This window comes from Cervus elaphus, chromosome 27, assembly GCF_910594005.1.
Source record: "Cervus elaphus chromosome 27, mCerEla1.1, whole genome shotgun sequence".
Lineage (NCBI taxonomy): Eukaryota > Metazoa > Chordata > Mammalia > Artiodactyla > Cervidae > Cervus > Cervus elaphus.
Genome location: NC_057841.1, coordinates 62,184,445 through 62,191,279, shown reverse-complemented (window position 1 = coordinate 62,191,279; position 6,835 = coordinate 62,184,445). Strand labels below are relative to the sequence as shown.

General features: G+C 47.9%; 1 long non-coding RNA gene across 1 annotated transcript; it reads right to left on the bottom strand.

The window, feature by feature from the left end:
• Window positions 1-3,627: 3,627 nt before the first annotated feature.
• LOC122684876 lies at window positions 3,628-6,541 on the bottom strand. The gene is made up of 3 exons (XR_006338184.1): window positions 6,406-6,541; window positions 4,699-4,880; window positions 3,628-4,213 (listed from the first exon to the last, which is right to left on the bottom strand). It is a non-coding gene; the product is annotated as an uncharacterized LOC122684876 (long non-coding RNA).
• Window positions 6,542-6,835: the final 294 nt, after the last annotated feature.

Here is a 6,835-nt window from a genome sequence, read left to right as displayed (position 1 = left end):
TGGAGCAGTAGATGAAGGGCCCCCTCCCACCGTGGGGTGACTGGAGGGGTCCCCAAATTACCACGGGTATGAGATTCCTAGGGCGGCCCTAGCAAGTTACCACAAACCTGGTAGCTTAAAACAGCAGGAGACCTAGTCTCACCTTTCAGGAAGCCAGAAGTCTGAAATCAAAGCTTCTGGAAGTTCTAGGGGAGAATCCTTCCTGCCTCTGCCTGGGTTCTGGGGGCTGCCTGCAGCCCTTGGGCCCGCTGGTCTGTGGCTGCATCACTCCGGTCTCTGCTTCCTGGGTGTCTCTGCGGGGACTCTTCTGTCTCTTATAACAACGCCATCATTGAGCGTAGGGCCCACTCAAATCCAGGATGATTTTAAGTCAGTTCCTACCTTGATTACAGCTGCATAGACCCTGCTTCTTTTCTTAGAAATTTATTTATTTATTTATTTATTTTTTTTTTTTTTAGAAATTTATTTATTTTTAATTTCAGGACAGTTGCTTTGCCCCGCTGTGCTGGCTTCTGCTGCAGGAATGTCCCCTCCCTCCCGCCGCCCACCCCTCCCATCCCTCCAGGCTGTCACAGAGCCCCGGGCTGCGCCCCCTGTGTTACCCAGCAACTTCCGTTCTGTCTGTAACTGTTCACAGGTGGGGATGTGTGTATTTCAGTGCTACTCTCTCAGTTCTCACCCGCCTCTCCTACCCCCGTGTGTCCATGAGTCTGTTCTCTAGGAACAGAAACTCTGTTTCTGAGTGAGGTTGCTCTCTGAGGTTTTGGGTGGACTTCAATTTTGGAGAGACACTATTCGACTCACTAGATCATTTATTCTAAAATAACAGCTAATAGCTAGATACTAAATTGCAAGTTTTATATAAAAATGAGATCATTTTTTTCTATTGGAGAAACCTTGTGATGGTCCATTGCAAAGCTGAAATTCTGAAGTTAAAACTCCCTAGCAAAAGGCTAGAAGGTAATATTAAGCACTCAATAAAGTTTTAAGAGAATAATATATTTTTAGTGTGGTTTTCTGTGCCAAGCACGGCATGCAGTGATTTACTTGGACTATTTCACTGAATCCTTTAAAAATCCCTGGAAAGCCTGTGCCATCATGGTCCTCACTCTCTGCTGTTTAGTGGCTCAGTCGTGTCTGACCCTTTGCGACCCCAGGGACTGCAGCACGCCAGGCCTCCCTGTCCTTCACTGTCTCCCCGAGCTTGCTCAGACTCGTGTCCATTGAGGCGGTGATGCCATCCGACCAGCTCATCCCCTGTCGTCCCCTTCTCCTCCTGCCGTCAGTCTTTCCCAGCATCAGGGGCTTTTACACGGAGTCAGCCCTTCGCAGGAGGTGGCCAGAGTAGAAGTTGAGGGGCTGAGGTTCGGGAAGCCTGAGCTCTCGGCCTCTGTGTTGGCTGCAGGACTCCTCATGCCTGTCTCCCCGTAACCCGCAGAGAAGTGGATCTGTGACCGCTGGATGTTGATAATGATCAGCCGTAGCGGCTCCGGATCCGATGGGGCTGACGACTTGAGGTGGGGATACTGACGGGGTGGGGACGCTGCGGGAAGGGCTGATCTTTGACGCAGACACTTAAGTTCAGATCCCCGCTCGACAACGTGCTGGTGACAGCTCTGTGCGTTAGTTTCTTCTCTTTGTGCAACAAATTACACAGACTTCGTGTCTCAAACAACACTGGTTATTATCTTTTAGTTCTGGAGTTCTGGCAAATTGGGGAACAAAATGGCAAAACTGGGGAAACAAAAGGCTTTACAGCTCTACTGAGACCATTTCCTCTTGTGCCTGAAAGCATTCCGAAGATTTTATGAAAAGTTGAGTGAAGCATTTAAGCTGAGTCTCTCAGCTTAAAAACCTCTCCCCTTCCTGGAGGTCCCCCAAAGGTTGGGAACAACTGAATACAGGGAAAATCAAAGGATGCCATGAGGCCTCCAAGTAATGCCCCAGACTTGAAGCTTCAGCTCACGGCATATTGGAAGCGTGCTAGCACAGTCTCTGACTTCTGTAGCTGGGGCAGATATAGACTCTGGGTGCATGGGCTCCACTGAGCCAGCCAGCCTGCGGAAGGACAGCGCCGACTGGCTAGTGTATTTAGATGAGATGCTGACTCGGAGCCGAGAGGACCTCCCCCAGTCCCCGCCATCATCGCGTGAGCTCCCTGTCCCTGCAAGTGACACGCGTGGCGTGATTTCTGCAGAGAAGCGTCACCCCCATTCTCACACGCCTCCCCAGCCCCTCACTACGGGCTCCTTCGGGTTAAGTCTTCCAGCCTCCAGAGAAGCCTTGCGCAACTGCAAATGCCCTTGACAGAATTAACACTAGTGGGTTCTACGGGAGACTTAAAAGATCATTTCTTTCAATATCATCATTTTACTGAGGAGGAGACTGCAGAACTCTGAGGATTCAGATTACAGGAGGGGCAGTCACCACCCAAGACCACCCTGCCTCTGACGCCAACTGCAAGTTCGAGGGGTTCCCAAACCACCCTCGGTTTTGATCATCTGCTGCAAAGACTCGCAGAACTCGCTGAAAGCTATTATTCTCATGGTTATGGCTGACTATGGAGAAAGGATACAGGTAGGATATAATAGTCAGAGGAAGAGACTCGGGGCGGAGCCCAGGGGGTTACACATGCAAAGTGTCTGCTGTTCTTTTCCCACAGAGTCAGGACACTTCAGTCTCCTGGTACCGATGGGGGATGATACACATGGAGTATCCCTCCCCAACCAGGGCAGCTCATCCAATTCTTGGGGATCGGAGGGTTTGGGGGAGCCATTACACAGGTGTGATTGATTGACAGCCCACGTGGTAGACCTCAGTTTCTTATCTCCAGATCCCTCCAGGCTTGACCCAGAGCCCGCACCCTCAGTGACATCAATGGTCTTTCTGGGATGGCCAGTCATCACTTTAAACAAAAACACTGCTATTAGGGATTACCTCCTAGAAGCCAATTCTGAAGTCCAGAGCTCTTTAAGCAAGGTTAAATTCTATCTTACATTATCCTGAGAAGTTAAATGACTCAATCCAAGTCATATGGCTTAGCCAAAATATTTAAATTGTTACAACTCAGTAATTCTTCATAGCCTTTAATGATCAGTATAGAAGCAGTCTCGCATAGTGGTTAAGAGTTTGGATTCTGGGGTCTTCCCTGGTGGTCCAGTGGTTAAGAATCTGCCTGCCAGTGCAGGGGAAGAAGGTTCCACCACTGGTCCGGAAAGATCCCACACGCTGCAGAGCAAGTCAGCCCACGCACCTCAGCTACTGCAACCACGCTCTGCAACGCGGAAGCCAGCACAGTGGGCAGCCTGTGCCCCGGGGCCAGAGAGCAGCCCCCACCCGCAGCAGCTAGAGAAAGCCCTCGGGCAGCAGTGCAGACCCAGCATGTCAAAATCCTAAGCAAATAAACTCAATAAATAAAAGAGTTTGGATCGGGAGTTGGAGTACAGGGTCAGGTGGTAGCCCTGCGTTTACAACTGTGTGACTTTGGGCAGGTTCCCACCCTCTTGGTCCCTCAGCCCCTTATTTATAAAACGGGGATAATAATAAAACCTAACATAGAATCAATATATGCAAAAACTTAGACCAATGTGTAACACATATTAAGTCCTTGATTGCGTTAGTTTTTAATATTATTAAGCAGCAAAAACATGCAAATAATCAGAAAGTAAAATGTACACATGATCTTATTGTCTTTCCACCTGATTGACACCTATCTGTCTGAGAATCTGTATTTCCAAACCTTTGCTACTCCTAAACAACAATAAACAAATTATACTACGTGTAGTCTACAATTTCATTTTTACCTAAGATTTTCATCAACCATTTTTTTTTTTTTTTACTCTGAAGTCAATGAGGGTTTTGGACATTACATAACTCTTGAATGAATGTGGAAAAGCTCAACAACCCAATGACAGCATTTCTGGTTGTACAAGCGTTTAATACATGAGCAGTTGAAAGCTGCTTGGCTTAGAGAGGCTGAAAAAGTTTTTTGATTTGTGTAAAGTCACGATAACAAGTGTGTGTCCCCCACACAGTCCTGCTCCACGTCTCTGATTCTTTCATCACGTAGGAGAATAGTATTTGTCAGGAAATGCTTTCTGTACGTTGAGAAAGAAAAATAACCTTGTGGAAATGTCTGCCCACCTCCGTGGCAAATTTCCAGTTTTCCGGTAGTGCAGTTGCAAAATATTGTCTTTAGCTGTTATGACTAGACCTGAAAAGAGGTATGTAAAAAAAAAAAAAAAAAAAAAACAGAGAGAGAAAGAGACAATTAATGTTCAGTCACGGGGAAATGTGATAACAGTCCTACCATGTGGTGGGTGCTGGGCTGGCCCACTAGAGGGAAACCAAGTCACAGAAGACTTCACGTGGGTGTCCCGGGTCACCCAGCCTGGCAGGACATGAATGCCCAAGGCCGGACAAATGACATGCTAAGGAGATGCTCAAACCCAGGGTGTGGGGCTGGGATAGAAGAAACATTTCATTCTGATGGGGCTACATGAAAGTGAAGACACCTGGGTTCTGCCTTTAAAGATTTCTGGGGGCGCCCTGGTGGGGGAGGGCACCTGCTCCGTTAGGATGAGAGCATGTCACCAGAGGCATCTCCGAGACAGGTTATTTCGAGAAAGCTGAATCAGGGCTGGTGAGACATGTCGCCCTTCGTGGAAAGCCGCCCAGCATAGGACTTTCCCTTCTCACCTGTCAGAGAGACGTTACATGTGCCTTTTGTAAGCAGGCCGGTGGAAGCATCCTCAAACACTGTCCTCCTACAGAAATGACTCTTTCCTTGCCTTCCATTTTCGATTAAACGAATGATATCAGGCATTCACAGAAGTACTTCTTACCTTTCACAGACAGTTAGGGTCACCAGCATGAGCAACCTTGTGGGAAAGATTGGGTGGGAGACATAAAACCCAGTGAGGACAGGGAGGCCCAGGTCACGGCTGAGCTACAGACCTCCTACTGTTCTTTGTACTTCATCTCATAAGCCTCCAGCTTTCTGGCTTTCTTCTTTCTTTTTTCCATTTTTTAATGGGCGAGAGTCCAAATCTCACAGAGCACTGGCACCATTTACATTTTTTTTTTTTTTTTTTACCATTTACATTTTAAGAGGCTTAAATTTTTAATTTTCTTTTCCATTTCATTGGAACATTTTAGAAAGTCGCTTTTTACTGCATCAAATTCTGAACATATCCTCCCACTTTGATCCTCACCCCTGCAGAGCCTGGGCAAGGCTGGACTTTGAGGGAATCAGTAAAGGTAACGGGAAGTACAACAGGTTGAGAATGTTCCAGCGAAAACCGGGCCAAAGACTCCTGCCTTGTGACGCCCCATTACATGAAGGAGATGGTGGAGGGTGGGTTTGGATTATTGGATTCCAACAGCCCAGGTGCTCAGAGTCTATCTACCATGCCCTCTGCAGCTGAAGACACCTTCAACCTTCCGTCCGCCAAAGCATGATCAAAGGCCTGCCTCCTCCCTTGTCTCGGAGAGCTGAATTACATTCAACTGCAGTCACTGCATTCCATGACGGACGCTGATGCAAAGTGTCCGCTGAATTGCCAACTGAATGTCATCCTCGTTAGATTTCAGGAAGAACAGTCAGTGGTTCCATTCAGATTTCCTACCTTATTTTGGTTTCCCCCTTAAGCAACTGCTTAATTGGCTTGCTTGCCCTGAGACCAAACATTTTCCTGTGGTGGGAGCAGAGAAAATTAATAGCTTCTGGAATATAGAACAATTGGGCCAGGATGTTGGAAAGGAATCTCCCTTTTCTAAGGTTCTTCTTGGAAGAGGATCTTTGTTATCACATTAGTGGAGACCTGCCTCCTAACATTGCCTGATGTTACCACTGCTGCGGTCCAAGCCCATGGTTTAAAGAGGTGAAAAGCAAAAGAGCAGCAAAGTCAACTGTTAACAGAAGTACAAGCTAAGGTGCTAGGCCAGCACTCAGAAGCTCAAGCTAGAACAGCCTATTGTTCCCGAGAAAGCCCAGAAAACACAGATCATCACCATGTAGCTCCATCGCAGTAGACATTTCCTTGTCCCTGTCGTCAAATCACCTGTTCTTTTGAGTTTACAAATAGGAAGAATCTGCACAAAAAGGCAAAGAAGGCAATGGCACCCCACTCCAGTGTTCTTGCCTGGAGAATCCCATGGACGGAGGAGCCTGGTGGGCTGCAGTTCATGGGGTCGCTACCAGTCGGACACGACTGAGCGACTTCACTTTCACCTCCCACCTTCATGCATTGGAGAAGGAAATGGCACCCCACTCCAGTGTTCTTGCCTGGAGAATCCCAGGGATGGGAGAGCCTGGTGGGCTGCCGTCTGTGGGGTCGCACAGAGTCGGACACGACTGATGCGACTTAGCAGCAGTGGCAGCAGCAGCACAAAAAGGATTTTTACCTGTGAATTGTGATGACATTCCTTCACTTTTTTTAAAATGACATTTTTTCCCCTTTCTTCTTCTTCTTCTTTTTTGGCCACATCCTGGAGCATGCTGGATCTTAGTTCCCCAACCAGGGATCAAACCTGCTCGCCCTGCATCAGAAAAGTGGAGTTTTAACCACTGGACCACCACTGGCGTCCCAGCATTCCTCCTTTAAATCTCTATTGAGAGTAGTATGTGTGCTAAGTCACTTCAGTCATGTCCAACTCTTTGTGACCCCGTGGATGTAGCCCACCAGGTTCCAGGCAAGAATACTGGAGTGGGATGCCATGTCCTCCTCCAGGAGATCTTCCTGACCCAGGATTCAAACCCTATCTCTTACGTCTCCTGCATTGGCAGGCGGGTTCTTCACCACTAGCGCCACCTGGGAAGCCCTGTGAGTAGTAT